This window comes from Panthera tigris, chromosome C1 (genome assembly GCF_018350195.1).
Source record: "Panthera tigris isolate Pti1 chromosome C1, P.tigris_Pti1_mat1.1, whole genome shotgun sequence".
Lineage (NCBI taxonomy): Eukaryota > Metazoa > Chordata > Mammalia > Carnivora > Felidae > Panthera > Panthera tigris.
Genome location: NC_056667.1, coordinates 135235854 through 135252643, shown reverse-complemented (window position 1 = coordinate 135252643; position 16790 = coordinate 135235854).

Genomic DNA, 16790 nt, shown 5'->3' with positions numbered 1-16790 from the left:
TCGATTGATGACTGACATCAAACCAGGAGGAAAAAAGAAGAAAATAAACGAGACACGGGTTTTGAAAAGTTGTTTCACAGACTTCTGTGGAAAAGTTTACACCAGGGGGCTTGTTCTGGGCTGCAAGCACGTGCAAAACCACAGCCGCCATCACAGCAGTGAGGGCTCCACAGCACGGCCTGAGGAGCAGTGAGGGGAGATGCCCCAGAGAATCGTTTACTGCTATGATGTTTTTATACAAATCCGAAATAAGAAACTCGGAACTTCTCAGACTTGGGTGGGAACAACCATGGAATGCCCAGGAATCGCCAGGAGATGAGAGAGGTGAGGATGGGAACAGGTGATTTTTAAATACAAAGTGACGATATGCGTCTTACATAATGACCTGAGCAACTCGTGCTGGCAAGAGCCCATCCTGGAAAACAAACTTGTAAGAAAAAAATCAAAGGCCGTTCAGCATATGTCTGTGTTGCACAGCTAAAAAGACCCCTGTAGTGCCTACAAACAGGCCGGTGAAATCAATGCTTGGTGCAATTGCTAACTGAGGTTCCTGTTGATAAAAAGGAAAAGAAAAAACACCCCCACCACCACAACTTTGTTATCCATGCTACAATCCTCTTGCTCCTCTATTATCCAGGCTTTCAAAGTGATTGAACTGAAAACACTTTCTATCAGTGTACACAGATGCCCCAGATACGTTAGAGACCCGTGAGCTACAATGGCTTACATGCATCGGCCTCTTCTCTCCTTAGCCTTTGCCTGGAGCAAAGAAAATAGAGTGGGAAGCAATGAGCATCCCAGCACCAAAGGTGAAGGATGTTATGCTCAGAGGTGAGATGGCTGTACTGTCTCATGCAATCTCAGTCAATGCCTTCCAGTTAGCAGCTAGGAGACTCTATACCTTTGACACCATCTGAGAGGCCTGAGTTGAAGCTGGTTAAATCAATAGGCCGTGATCTATCTTTTCTTCATCTTTATGCTCGTGGTTTGTTGTGATCTCGATAAGTGATTTCTATTTATCATTATCTCAATCAATTCGTCTCTAAAATGGACCTCTCTCTTCCCACACATGATGAGATCGGATCCTGGAGCTTCTCCAATCCACATGTGAATTGATTGACAGGGAATTCAAGGATTTGACTGGAAAATATTAATGTATACAAATTCCCTTCCTTCATGTGCCTGCTGGGCAGAAATCATGTGGCACCACTGTGAACACACTGCAGCTATGCAATGTTTACTGAATCAGCAGTTGCTCTGTTATCAAATATATAATTTCGTACAGAATTCCTGAAATATATACAGTATTTATTTCGGTGTAGCAGGAGCAAGCTTGAAGTACAGCTGTAAATTAGTGTTCAGAAAATTGCAGTTGGAATATAATGGAACACACTTGGAAACATATACCAGTAACTCTATCCGCCTAATGTGTTCACGGATGTGATTACATACATAGAAACATAATTTTATATTTTTTTAAAGCACCTAGCAAACTCTTTTGGCGTTTTGCTTAGTAATGGAAAGTAGAACCAGGTATTTTGCGATTGACATAAAATGAATGAGTTGCGATCTCTTCATTACCCATGGTATTGTCCTCTCTCTCTCTCTGTTTCTCTCTCTCCCTTCCTCTCCCTCTCTTTTTTTCCCAAGACTAGCAAATTTTATAATCCTCACATTTATCCACAAAGCAGTACAATGTTAATGTTATAGAGAATTGGAAGTAGAATTTCAGATACTATGTTTGAATAACTTAGAGATATAAGCTTACAAATTTGAAGATTCTACTTTTTAAAAAAGTGATCTCTGGGGCACCTGGGTCACTCGGTTGATTAAGCCTCCGACTTTGGCTCAGGTCATGATCTCATGGCTCATGAGTTCAAGCCCTTCGTTGGGCTCTGTGCTGACAGGTCGGAGCCTGGAGACTGCTTTGGATTCTGTGTCTCCCTATCTCTCTCTGCCCCTCCCTTTTCTCTCTCCCTCTCTCTTAAAAAGAAATAAATATTTTTAAAAAAGTGTTCTGTGTTGATATTTCATCCCCTTATATCTACACATTTTATTGATGTATTTATTTTCACCTTTTATTTATTTGTTTATTTGCATACTTCTGTGCAATTGAAAATATGAACTTAGGATATATAAAAATTTTAAATTGATTAATTGCTAGATTGGTTAAATTATTAAGCATGCTCTTTTCCAAGGAAACAATTCCAAATTTGTCTTTAGGCTCTGGCTAATTGCAAAATGCATGTTCTGTCTTTCAGATCAGGAAGGAAATATAGGATTGTGTGCTAACCTCAGAGGTTCTCTTTGTTTTTTCCCCATTTGAGTGTTACTGAGCAGTGCCTAGGACAGAGTTCCACAAAAATACATTTGGCTATATCTCAATTGCTAAGTTGTGGGGGTGGGGGGAGTGGCCATTTTCGGAACAGAGCTTACCCTCCACGAGTGGTTTATTGGACTTGTGCCCTGTTGGTCCAGAAACAAGGAAAATTAGCCTAAGCTGAGAGAGCAATCAGTTTAAGGTGAATGAGAAAATTCTTGCCATTTTCGTCTGTTTAACCAAAGTGGTTACTCTCTTCTAAGTGTGGGCTATAGAAGTTTAGAAGTTTATCATCACAACCAGCAAGTAACACAGCGTTAGCTGAATCTGTACTCTTTAAAAAAGAAATTCTGCACCTTCCTGGATTCTCTTTGGATCTCTTCAGTATTTGGGTTTGCAAAACTTAGAGGGTTCTTTGATCTATTCTTCCAATTTGCTTGGCAGATCCGATTACACACAGGGGACCCTCAGTATCCAGCGATAATAGGTACCTTAAAAATGTCACTTAGGATGTATTAACCTACAATGAGAACATTTCTTAGCAAAATCCATAATTATATTTTAGAACAGTCTGAAAAATTATTTCTCAATTCAGTCTATTTAAACTTCACTGATGTGACTTTTTTTTGTTCTTTGAAATGCAACAGAAGTTTTCTATTTCTAGTAGTTTCAGAAGAAACTACCTGAAAGTTTTCTAGCTCAAGCTGATTTCTTCTTTTAATCATCTCAATTACTACAGTTTGATGCTACATCTTAATCTTACTTAGGACAGGGAATCATCTCATTAACTTGTTATTAATAATTTTATATAACTTCCAGCTTCCAATAAGGATTTCAGGTTGTTACACTATTCTTTTACATGCTCCCTCAAACCACCCCCAGTAACTGGTGTTTATGTTAGGGTGTGTGAAGCCATACCACATTTTTTCTAGGTCCCTGAATGAGCACTGTCCATCCATCATATGGGCTACAGCTTGCTCTGAATGCTCCCCCCAGCATATTCCATCCTCAGCCGTCTCTTTTTCTTCATAACTCTGCCAGGTCCTTTGCATTTTATAATCTCTTCCATAAAAAAAAATGTCTCTGATCTTTTCCTGTTTACCATTTGGGGTAACTCGGAAACTCACTTCCATTTTGACATCCTTTTTGTATCACCTACCATACTCTATTTGTGTTTTCTCATCATTTATCTTTCCCAAAGACACTGTGATTTCCATGAGGAAAGGAACTATGTGTTTGAGGCTGATATGCCATCATCTGCCATTGAACCTTGCTTGGAGTATTTGTTCAATAAATGTTTGCTAACTAAATACATGAAGGCATTACCCACCCACCCCTACTCCTTCCCCATTGAAATTTACTCAGTTTTAATAAAGTGAACTAATCAGCTTGAAAGAGATCTTTTGAAGACAGCAATTTTCTAAATAAACATATAAGAGCAGGCAGGCGCACAGCAGAGGCTCAAAAATATTTGCTGAATTAATTCAAAATGGTGCTTGTGCATTAGGCTGATTTTCTATCTATGTATATGTTTTCCAGATGTGATAATCCCAACAATTACTTAACAGTGCTTGCTATGCTCTTCATTCTAGAAATGATAATTAATGTGGTGATTGTATAGAATCATGAGTTAAATGAGGAGAAATTAATTTGTCTTTCAAAATTGCTCCTGCTGAAGTTGGAGCTGGAGTTTTGCATAGGTGTTTACTTGTTCAATAGATTCTTCTAGACTGAAGTGATGTGAAGTGGGAAGTTACAGGGAGATAGGATGGTTATAGCATTAAGGGTTAAAAAAATTGGTCAGTGTGAATTACTTACTTTTTTTTTTGCACTTGTCTCTTTTTTTGAAAGATCCTTGTCCAGAGGATCAATTTGTCATCAAGAAGGTAATCTATATTTACTTTGCGGCAGGTACTGTAGCTCTTAACTCTGCATTGAGCTGATTCAGCTCCTACCCAGACCACTTTGACCTCAGAAATATTCCCTGCTAACTGTCCTCCTGTTCACTCCAATTTGTACTGCCTAAACGTTTACTGCTGAGTGTCCCTCTGGCCATTTTGAAAGGTGTTTCATCACACTACAATAAACGTGAAATACTGATGCACTCAAAATTGCACACACATACACACACACACACACACACACACAAAAGGCAGCTGGATATCGACATGGGACTGGACAGGGGCATTTATTACACTTTACTCTTATACCATTGTCTACCTTTGGCAAAAGAAGATTGTTAGTGTCCCTGGTGGTCTATGTTGATCAATACTACACGAGAGTTAAATTAGACCTCAAGTCAAGCACACATCTACATTGGCTGAGATACCTTCAACCTAAAATCCCTGGAAAATTTACATTTTTCCACTAAGTTAACCAGTAATAGAGTGAAATGAGTGAGAAAAAAGCAGCTGTCTAGTTTGTATCTTGCATTCCCTCAAACAAACCTGGTCCAATTTTTAGCCCTTGTAGGTGTATTACATTAATAAGCCTAGAAGTATTTCAACTTGTCAGCTTAGAAACATTGTTGATTTAATGACAAACCTTCAATAAGGAAGATAAAATATTACAACATAAAATCCTGAGAATTAGAGAAATTATTTGATTTATTAACAATCATCCTTATATGCCCTACTTCAAAAATATCTTCTAAATCTTGAAATTGAACTGGAAAACAGATGCACTTTAAATTAAATTTTTTTTTTTTTTAATTTTTGAGGAAAAGAACGTGAGCAGGGAGGGGCAGTGAGAGAGGGAGACACAGAATCTGAAGCAGGCTCCAGGCTCTGAGCTGTCAGCACAGAGCCCCACGTGGGGCTCAAACTCATGAACTGCAAGGTCATGACCTGAGCAGAAGTGAGACGCTTAACTGACTGAGCCACCCAGGTGTCCCTAAGATGTACTTTTTCGACAACATAAAAGCTTTCATATGAATTAGTTAATTCTGAATTGTTGAATCAAAGGTGAAGTAGTCAATTCAGCTCCTCAAATTAGTTTGTAATTATTTTGGTTATTCATAGGTTTCACATGTAATCTGGAAAGTATTGAGTCCTATCTGTAAACTACAATATTTATCTTAAGGTTTGTCCCACTTTTATACTTCATGGGCTTTGATACGAATATTTTTATCCTCCAATATATCACTTTTATCTCCATTTAGTATTACATTATTTTCCAAAGAGAACAGAAGAATTCCTAACTATAGATCAAGCATCCATTTAAAATGGCTATCACAGGGGCACCTGGGTGGCTCAGTTGGTTGAGCATCTGACTTCAGCTCAGGTCATGATCTAGCAGTTTGTGAGTTCGAGCCCCGCGTCAGGCTCTGTGCTGACAATTCAGAGCCTGGAGCCTGCTTCCGAGTCTGTGTCTCCATCTCTCTCTGCCTCTCCCCTGCTCATTCTCTGCCTCTCTCTCTGTCAAAAATAAATAAACTTTAAAAAATAAATAAATAAATAAATAAATATATAAAATGGATATCACAAAAAGTGTTTTGCTGTGACTTTAGAGAATCAGAGGCAGTTTCTGCTTCCGGTCGTGCTGACTAGGAATAAAACAGACCACTAAGTGGGGCAAATTACCTTGAATGGGAAAAAGCATTGTACCAGAACAAGTCTGGCAACTGATCCAATAGAACTATTAATGAGGGATTCTTGAGAAAGCTGTCACAATTTTTAAGAAGAAAACAATAAATTGAACCCGTTGAAAATTGGCTCAGTAGGTTATTTTCGGTGGTGTGCTGTTAAATGTTGGGGAAGACAGATTGATAGTGTTTTTCAGTTTCTATGGTTTGTGTACACCCACTCATGGCTGATTTCAATCTACCAAAGTGATGTCCGCTAATGGAGAATGGGGAAGAGGTGCCCACAAATGGTTCTCATGAGCTGGTACACGTCGGTTGCAGCACACATTAGTTATCATGCTAACTTAACTTCTCAAGCCCAGTTTTGTGACTTAGAAGTAGGAAAACTACGCTATGAAATGCATGGGAAGTTATTAATTAAAAGTGCTATGAAATTCTGGCTTGCTTTATCTTTTAACTCATGCTATTAGCTCAACAACAGCAACACCATCCTGTTTTATTGTAAACTTCCCACTGTTTTTACATTTATCTTGATTGTCCTTCTTTATATGAAGGATGGCAAACTTGGTTTTCTCACTGAATCACGATCTAAAAGTATTTGGAGAAACCACGTATAAGCATGTAATAATGCATACAAGTTGAGGAGGGCTACCATATTATGAAGTACTGCATTACACTGTGGTATTCTCCAGAAATCCATATGGCTATCTCCTTCCCCTCATTGAAGTCTCTATTCAAATATCATTTTCTGAAATAGGCTGGGCCGAAATGCTCCGTTTAAAATTGCCACTAACTCTTCCGGTACTTTAAGCCCTATCAGACTGCTTTTATTGTTTTCCACAGCATTTTTATCTGCTAATATTACTGAACATTTTACTTACTTATTTTGTTAATTGTATATTGTCCATCTTTATAAGTTCAGTATGTTCTTCTTTCTTCACTTATGCCTCACCAGTTCATAGAACAGAGTTTGGTATATAGATATTCAACAACTATTTACAGAATGAATGAGATGACCCACAATACCTGATCAGAATAATGCTTAGGAAGAATTTTCTGGCAGTTTTGGTTACTTAATTGATTGACAAGAGATTATGGGATCTCACTCAGGAACAGGTTTCAAAAGAGCTTAGGTTCTCATTTTTCTGAAATCATTTAGATATGATCTCCCATAAACACTGAACATTGCCTAGGCCAGTGGTTTTTAGGGTTTCTTAGTAGCTTCTCAAAGACCTCACACTGGGGTGAAAAGAAGGGGCCAAACAGATGTGACTCAGTCTACATCCTGGCTTCATGCAGAAGATCCTAACAGTCTGAGTGTGTAGAGAGGGGAGCAGGCAGGTGTAGGGGGTGAAGGCAGTGTCATAACACTTTTATTTTAAGTTTATCTATTTATTTTGAGAGAAACAGAGGCAGCACTAGTGGGGAGGAGCACAGAGAGAGGGAGCGAGAGAATCCCAAGCAGGCTGCACACTGACAGCGTGGAGGCAATGCCAGTCTCAAACCCACGAACTGTGAGGTCATGACCTGAGCTGAAATCAAGAGTTGGATGCTTAACTGACTGAGCCACCCAGGGTCCCCATAAAATTTTTTTAATAGATTTTTACTGCTTAAGCTTGGAAAACACTATTATAGATTACTCTCAGCTTAAAATCTTGTGGGTTTTTTTCTGTATTTCTAATTAAGTTCTTATAATTAATTAATAAACAGAAAAATCCATCTTCTCTTGTAAGTAAGTAGCAGAATTTCTTACTTTTATAAAATATCACCTAGCAGGCAAGGGCCATAATCTTTAAGTAAGCTCTTCTCCATTTTCCTAAAAATATGTTTATGATATACTTGTCCATGGCACTTACTAAATGTTTTCAAAGAAAATCATATACCACATTTGAGAGCATATATCTTAAAAAGCAGCTTTAAAAACAGTCTATACAATCTACTGCCAAACTAGCATTGAAGAAAATTATTTTGAAATATGAATCAGGTAAGCCAGATGCCTTTCCCTTGTAAGCAATTTGAATTCCATTTGTGGCAGAAAGTGCAGGCTCTCTTGGATCAATAGAATGCGTTCAGCACAGCTGACACACTACACCTGATCCAGAGCCAACCTGGCTGGGGACCTATTAGTCATACCTGAGGGACTTTCCCTAGCTTTTATCTCGAGCTACATCTCCTAGGATTACAGGTACTTGAGGCTCATTAGGTCTGCTCTATTACCTGCCATGCAAAGGCTCTGTTTCTACAACAGCCCATTTACCTTCCAATTTCAATGAGATAATCAGGGTGCTACAGTGCACTAAAGGTAAAATGATAGGCTTGCACACACCCCTGACTGCCTTTATCTGTTAATACCATGAGCCGGGGCACGTGCGCGCGCGCGCGCGCGCACACCCACCCACCCACACACACACAACGAGGGCTAAAGAGATAATAGCTGGACTGACCTGTTACAGTTTTACCTTGTTTGCTTTGTTGCTTTTCCTCAGAAGTCAGTCCCCCTTCCAATGTAATTATGTAATTAGAGCTAAAGACTATAAACAAATAGAGATTTGTCCCCTCCTCCAGAGCTCTGAAGTCAAGCATCAAGCCTTTTTAATGCCGAGACTTTGGAAGCCTACACCTGCCTGACGCAGGGAGGCAGACCTGAGACGTGGAAAGCCCATCACATTTCCTGACTTACCTGCTCTTTCTCCTGGACTCAGTGAGCGAACGGAGAATAGCACATGTAGAGAGTAGGATCCAAGTTTTCATGTTGCATTTGTTCAACTTTTAGAAAACAGTGCAAGTGTGTTTTTTCCCCTTCAATTAGCATTTTATCTAATTGTATAGCATATTCATAATGTCATGACAAATTAAGACCACGGGTCAAAATGGACCCTTTGACAACATTTCCCACTCCTCTATAACCATCCTTCATTGTTTGGACAAACACTTTGCTTATTATATTTGCTAATTGTAGAGCATTATATTTTAGTAGGTGGGGGATGCCTAAGGAGTATGTTCTGTTATGATGTAGTTGTGTACAGCAAAACCAGATTTTTCCTTGCAAGTGATTCCCCTAGCTCACATGCGAGACAAGAGACAACAGAAAATGTGAGGGCTCACTGTACTCTTTGGACAGAAAGACACTGGCAAAGGAACAACAATAATTGGCAATATCATTGTGTGCTCTGGCTTTGCTAATCTTTTTGTCATTAGAGGACATCAAAGACATTTCTCTCTGGAAAAATTTCAAGATCCTTCTTTTTAGTGCTCAATTTTGACCACTGTTTTGTGCCTTCTTTGGTTCTATTCTGTTTCCAGCTTCAAACCCACAGCATTCCCTTTGAAGAAATCCATTCCAGGATGCAGGAGTAGCAGTTTAAGTCAGGAGCTACACCCTCAAAATCCTACAAGGACCAGGCAAGTAACATCATTGGGTAGAGGGGGGAATATTATGGGCTAATTGTGTAACCCTCTATTACACAATTTAGGAATGTTTAGACTGTTTCTTTTTCCAACTTTTTCTAATTAACATTTTTGTGATATATGCTGATTTGGGAGCATAAATATGACATAATCCAGAGAGCTCTTAGGTATGCTTGACTCAGTTTTCCCCAACAACAACCAGCAAAGTTAAAGTATAATATCACAACCAGAAAACTGACACTGAAGCACTATCATTTTTTTTTCCACTTTGTTTTTTGGGTTTTTTTTTTTTGAGAGAGAGGGAAGGAGAGGAGCCGAGAGAGAATAAGAGAGAGAGAGAGAATCCCAAGCAGGCTCCATGATGTCAGCACAGAGCCTGATGTGGGGATTGATCTCATAGACCATGAGATCATGACCTGAATTGAAATCAAGAGTCAGACGCTTAACTGACTGAGCCATCCAGGTGCCCCAACAATCTATCATTCTTATGCACATTTTCACTATTTACATATATGTGTGTGTCTTTAGTTTTATGCAATTTTATCACGTGTATGGATTTGTGTATTACCACCACATCAGAAATCAAAACTGTTCTGTCACCATTGGATCCTTCGTGTTGCCTTTTAAATTGCTACATTCACATCCATCCTGCACTCCACCTTCCCTTTTTTGTCTCTAACTCTGACCAGCCATTAACCAACCTGTTTCCCATTTCTGTCATTTTGTGATTTCAAGAATGATACACAAATGGAATCATGCAGTATGTAATCTTATGGTCACACCCACTGACTTTTTTTCATTTTGTATAAATCCTTTGAAATTCCTACAAGTTGTCATGTGTATCAAAATCTCATTCCTATTTATTGCTGAGTAATATTCCATGGTGTGGATGTACCACAGCTTGTTTCACCACTCATTCTTTTAGGGACACCATGGCTATTTCTAGTTTGGGCTATTACAAATTAAGGTGCCATGAACATTTGTGTGCATAAGTTTCCATGTGTGAATTTATTTATTTGTTTTGTTTCCTCACTCCCGATACAGACATAGACTCAGGGAAAATTTTTCCTACTGTAATAAAAAATGATCACACAAATGCCACACAAATTGGCAAGTAGCACTCAGCCTCAGTGTGATAGTAGTCATATGCTAACTGAAAAGCATGTGTCTCTATTCATAATTACTAATTAGCTTCATACATTTTTATATATATCTGATTTATTTAAAAAATCTAGATTTCTGACTTTTGTTAAAAACTGGAAAGGCAGGGGCGCCTGGGTGGCGCAGTCGGTTAAGCGTCCGACTTCAGCCAGGTCACGATCTCGCGGTCCGTGAGTTCGAGCCCCACGTCGGGCTCTGGGCTGATGGCTCGGAGCCTGGAGCCTGTTTCCGATTCTGTGTCTCCCTCTCTCTCTGCCCCTCCCCCGTTCATGCTCTGTCTCTCTCTGTCCCAAAAATAAATAAAAAACGTTGAAAAAAAAAATTAAAAAAAAAAAAAAACAACTGGAAATGCAGATATAAATGAGCTTACATTCCACCATGGGCAAGTCAGTTGGAGTTGAAGATCAGCTGCCTCATTAGGCAGGACAAGTACTTTCCTGTGAGCCATAGTCCCCTCAGCCATGCTCACTCATTTATATGATCTACCTGGCCTCTGTGAATATGAATTGGTTATCTCTGTTCTAGTGAGAGACGAAACATTAAGCAAACAATACATGTACTAAATCCTTCCTTCTCCTAAAAGCCACTTGCTCCTTCCAGGACAATTACTATTGAATGTGAGTTACTGCAACCATCATGGAGGGATGCAAAGACACCAAGGCTGTTAACTATATTTTGTTTCGATGGTTTGGATGATTGGATCATTGCATTTGCCTATTCTAATATTTAACTCCTAATTCCACAGTAAAACAGCAGTCTTAGCTTATGATTCACAATGAGCAAAATCTGAGCATACAGAAAACCAACAGAAATGTATATTTTTTTAATTTCTAAACCACTTATCTTATAAAATAAGTGAAGAGTCCCAGATTGTGCTGGATTAGAACTGAGAGGACTCTTAGGCAAAGGTCTTAAATCAAAGTTCTATATTCCAGACATCAAAATGATCAAGAGAACATTCAATATCTATCTCTTTAGATTTACCCATTGCTATAGGTTAGTATTTGGAGCAAGGGGACGAACTAATATGCCAAAGTGGCCGTGACTATGGAAAAAAAACCACATGACTTCTTCCAAAGGTAGGAAATATTAAGACATCATTGGCTCTGTAAAGTGATGTTTTTAGAAGAGATGTCATAATGCCAATATTAGCACACACTTTTATTTTTGAAATGGTGCACTGCCTTCTCAGACCATCATTAAGAGTAGCTAATGATCAAGTCCCAGGACATCATCAATGAACTTTGCTCCAGATTCTGTGCCTGAATTTCCCATGTTTCATAACATTCTGAAGTTTAAAAACCTCAAGAGAGTATATTTAGGGCCTTGATTTATTTTTTTTTAATGTAAGATACCTAGAAACAAAAAAGGGTTTTTATTTTTTTCCAACAAAAAGGCTACTTGAAATACACTGCTTGATTCACACATGAACTAATCTTATAAGGAATATTTGTTCTTTTTGTTCATAACCTGGCCTTATGACAAGGGTGAGGAAGAAGAAAAAGTTGCCCAAGGCACTCACAAGCCCTACAAAGACTTTATTAAGAAGAAAAATACCCACAAATTTATTACCGATCCATCTAGATCTTTTACCGTGTTATGTCATCTCTCATGAGGGAACTATAACTTCAGAGATTTAAAAGCAAAAAAAAAGGCACAAAAGCAAATTTTACAATGTAAAGAGTAAACCATTTAAAGACACAATTTTTTCTCCTACATACTTGAGAGAAAAATCAGAAGCTGCAGAAGGATCAAATCTGCCTTCCTCAAGGTCAATGAATGCTCACTGCAGTTGGTACACTAAATATTTACTAAAATCACAACTTGTATAATATATATTTTATTATTATGAAGTGTATTTATGACATTAGTGAGGCTTCCAAACAAAGGAAATAAAGGTGAAGAAATTTAAATTATAAAGGAAAAATCATGGCACAATTGCATGTTTCAGTAATAGTTTATGACTTTAAATATTTTAAGGGTTTTTATGTCCTTGTTATATCTAAATTGTTGTCTCAAAAGCAGAAGGTGAATGAGAACTGTCATTTACCACGTGCATTTTGTAATAAATCCTCTCAGCTCTCAATCCAGTTAAATGCAATAATAATCTCAATCATACCAAAAGAGTAGGGATTCTCCTGGTTAAATTTTAACTCAAGCTTGTAAATAACTATTTTATAGTGAAATTTGTTTAAAATGCTGAAAGTACTAAAAGGCTGAAGTGAGTGGTAGTAAGTAATAGTCTTACTGAAGGCGGCTGGAGAACGAGTAGGGCTCTGATTTTATAGAAAGGAGAAATTAAATCATGGCTGGAAAAATGCAAGCATGTCAGACAGGAAGAGAACAGATAGTTCAAGTCCTGATATTATTCGTAAGTTACTCTGTTATATCAGATACAATTTTTGCCACTGTTTTCTAATCTCTGAAATGGAAATGATGTTTCCTACATACCTGAATGAATTCTTCTAAGAGGAAAACATGATAATAAAGATACCTTGGAAAATATCATGTAACCTAAGTAGTTTTATATAGGTAGTGAATCTCACACAGAGATACCATATATGAAAGTGCAACTGAAATTTGAAGAATCTAAACACAGGTGAAGTTTCTCCTTAGGATTATAACAACCTTGAAAGAGCAACCCATGAGACCTTACACACAACTTAAATACACACAACAAAATAGGCAAATTCATGTTTTTGTTTTTTTCCTAAACCTAGTGAAATGCTGAAGTTTAAGGATAACCAAGTAACCTGCAGTCTGAGAGATAAGACATAGAAGACGTGAACACTGGTTTACCAGGGCAAGATCAAGGCAGACCCCAGCAGGAACTGTTCTGTGAGAGTGATTGGTGGGGACTGAGAATGCACGGGGAAGAGATTGAAGTCGTTGGAGCCTCACATTAGTACCTTCTTGCAAGTATTTTCTCCATGAACCCCACGGGATGCTCAAAGAAAATACTGAGAGAGATCTGAAAATGTCCCCTCTCATGGTGCAGAATTGGGGGAAGAAGTAGCAGTCAGTCTGAAAGGGGCATCAAACTCTATTAGGACCCTCCTCCCCATGTCCCCAAATGGAACAAATGCCTTACTATACAGGAGAAGGGGCAATAACACTGTCACCTTTTGGGCCCTTTTGAAAACTCACTGAAACTACGCAATGGGAATGGGAACCAAAGCTATATCCTGGGCGAGGGGCAGGAATACAGTCTGGGCTCAGAACTACAGCTTTAGGGAAGAGAAGAAACACTGAAAAAACAACATCCATGAGACACAATGCAATGCCCACCATAGACGCTTCATCAGAATAACAAAGAACACTCCCTCACACTCCACTGCCAAGCTGACATGTCATATCACAAGTAACTGACAAGAGTCAGACCTTCTTTGATATTCAGTGTAAAGAGATAACAAAAAGTTGATGGTAGACAGTGAAAGAAAAAAAGGAAAACACCTTGACACACCAGCCTTCACCATAAACACAACATATTGCTAGCTGCCTTGAAGACTTTGGTGTCCTGAGGGTAACCATACCAATTACAAAACTCAAATCCAGCTCCACTTCTACTTAGATTAACTCAACTCCCTCACCCAAGGCCTAGAAGAGAAAAGCTAGGTCCATTTTGAAGCATACAACCTACTACTTCAATTTCTACTGTCTTACATAAAATGTTTGGCTTCAAACAAAGTTTAAAATATATGAAAGCACCAGGAAAGAAAAACAAACAAAAAAGTCCCAAACTCTTCCATAACAAAAAACCAAAGAACCTAATGAAAAGATAGGCTAAGGACTTGAATAGATATTTTCCAAAAAATACATACAAATGGCCAAAAGGTATATGAAAATATGGTCAACATCATGAATCATCAGAGAAATGGAAATGCAAACAACAATGAACTGTCACCTCACATCTGTTAGGACGGCCATTAAGAAAGAAAGAAAGAAAGAAAGAAAGAAAGAAAGAAAGAGGAAGGAAGGAAAGAGAAAGGAAGGAAGAAAGAAAGGGAGAGAAATATACAAGTATTGGGAAGGATGTAGAGAAATTGGAACCCCTGTACATTATTAGTGAGAATGTAAAATGGTATAGCCACTGTGGAAAATAGTAGAATGGTTCCTCAGATAATTAACAGTAGGATTACCACATGATCCAGCAATTGTATTTCTAGGTATATATCCAAAAAAAAGAAAAAAATGAAATCAGGATCTTAAAGAGATATATGCACTCCCACGTTCATTGCAGCATTATTCACAGTAGCCAAAAAATGACCTAAATTTCCAAAAATGGATGAATGTATAAATAAAATATAGTGTACACACACACACACACACACACACACACACACACACACACAGGAATATTATGCAGCCTTAAAAAATAAGAAAATCCTACCATGGGAGACAATGTGGATGAACCTGGAGAACATGATGCTAAGTGAAATGAGCCAGTCATAAAAGCTAGTCACTGCATGTTGCCATTTATCTGAAATATCTAAAATAGGTAAATTCATAGAAATAGTAGATTGATGGTTGCCAGGGGCTGGAGGAGGGGGAAATGGGAGTTGTTCAACTGGTATAAAGCTTTAGTAATGCAAGGTGAATGAGTGCTAGAGATCTGCTGTACCAAAGTGTCTTAGTTAACAATACTGTATTATGTACTTAAAATTTTATTAAAGGAGTAGATCTCATAGTAAGTGTTTTATCACAATAATAATAATTTAAACAAACACTTCCAAGAGACCTTCTTGCAAGCATCAAAAGTAGACTTGGAAATGATGCAGAAATGATGCATCTATCAGAGAATTTAAAATAATTCTGATTTTAACATTAATGGGAAAATATGACAACATGCAATAAAAAAATTTTTCATTTCAGCTAGGACATGGAAACCATAAGAAGAAATCAAACAAAAATGCAAGAAATGACAAAACAGTGATAGAGATGAAGAATGTGTTGATTAAAAACAAAAAGGAAATAGAACACAGCCTCCAAGAACTGTGAAATCATATCACATTGAGTAACTACACATCCAAGAAGCACAGAAATACCAAAAAGGACACCCACTCCCCAAAACCTAGCCATATCAAACAAACAACTAAAGAGAGGGAGAGAGAAATTGAAGGTATCTAGAGAAAAAACACATTACATACAGAATGTCAAACATAAGAATTTTGCAAATCGCTTCTTAGAAACCATGACAGGTAGAGGACAATGAAATGAAATAGTTTAAAGTGCTGTAAGAAGAGTAAAAAAAATCAAAATATTCACAAAAGCAAAAGTTTGGCTTCTAGTTAAAAAAAGCAGATTGGCCGCCCATGTTTAACACCTCTCCCTCCTGAGGATTAAGTAAAATGATGTAAAGGGATAATAAGAACATGAATCCACTACAAGAGAAAGTTTAAGAGGATGTTCATTTTATAAAAATCTTCAAGATGAAAGTGAAAACCAAAGATAAACATGAAAAAATTAAAAATAATAAAAAAAACTTCTGAAGAAAGAGAAATCTAGGAAAGAGAAGAAAAGTTTAGCAAAAGGTTTATTATTGTACTCAGAGAAATTTTAGAAGATTCTGCATCATAAAACAAAAATAGGGTGTTATAAAAGGGAATAATCAGAGAAAATAAGAAAATGACATGTACAGTTTTTAATATAAATAATACCACAGAATACTGGAAGATAAATTTGAGGAAATCTTCCAAAGGGCAAAATGACAAAAAAAGAAAAAAGAAATGGGAAAAAATATGTGAGAAGATCCATTCCATCAAAGATACACACAACTATGGGACGCCTGGGTGGCTCAGTCGGTTAGGCGTCCGACTTTGGCTCAGGTCATGATCTCGCAGTTTGTGAGCTCGAGCCCCGCGATGGGCTCTGTGCTGAAAGCTCAGAGCCTGGAGCCTGTTTCAGATTCTGTGTCTCCCTCTCTCTCTGACCCTCCCCCGTTCACACTCTGTCAATCCCGTCTCAAAAATAAATAAACGTTAAAAAATTAAAAAAAAAAAAGATACACACAACTAGGAGGTGGAGTTATGAAACGAGAAATAAGACAATAGGAAAATTAAAATGCTCAAAACAGTAATAGAAAAGACTTTCCTAGAATAGGGAAAACATGCATATTCAGGTCAAGAATACCCAGTAAATGCCAATTAAAATAAATGAAAATATAAACACAATAAAACAATTAGTATAAAAATTTCATATCAAAATAATATCAATTATTGTTTTAGACCACAGTTTTGTAAGCTGAGCTGAAACAAGGACTGAATGATATACTGAGCTTCAGAATGCTGCTTAGGTGATTGAAAATTAAGCAGGAAAGTA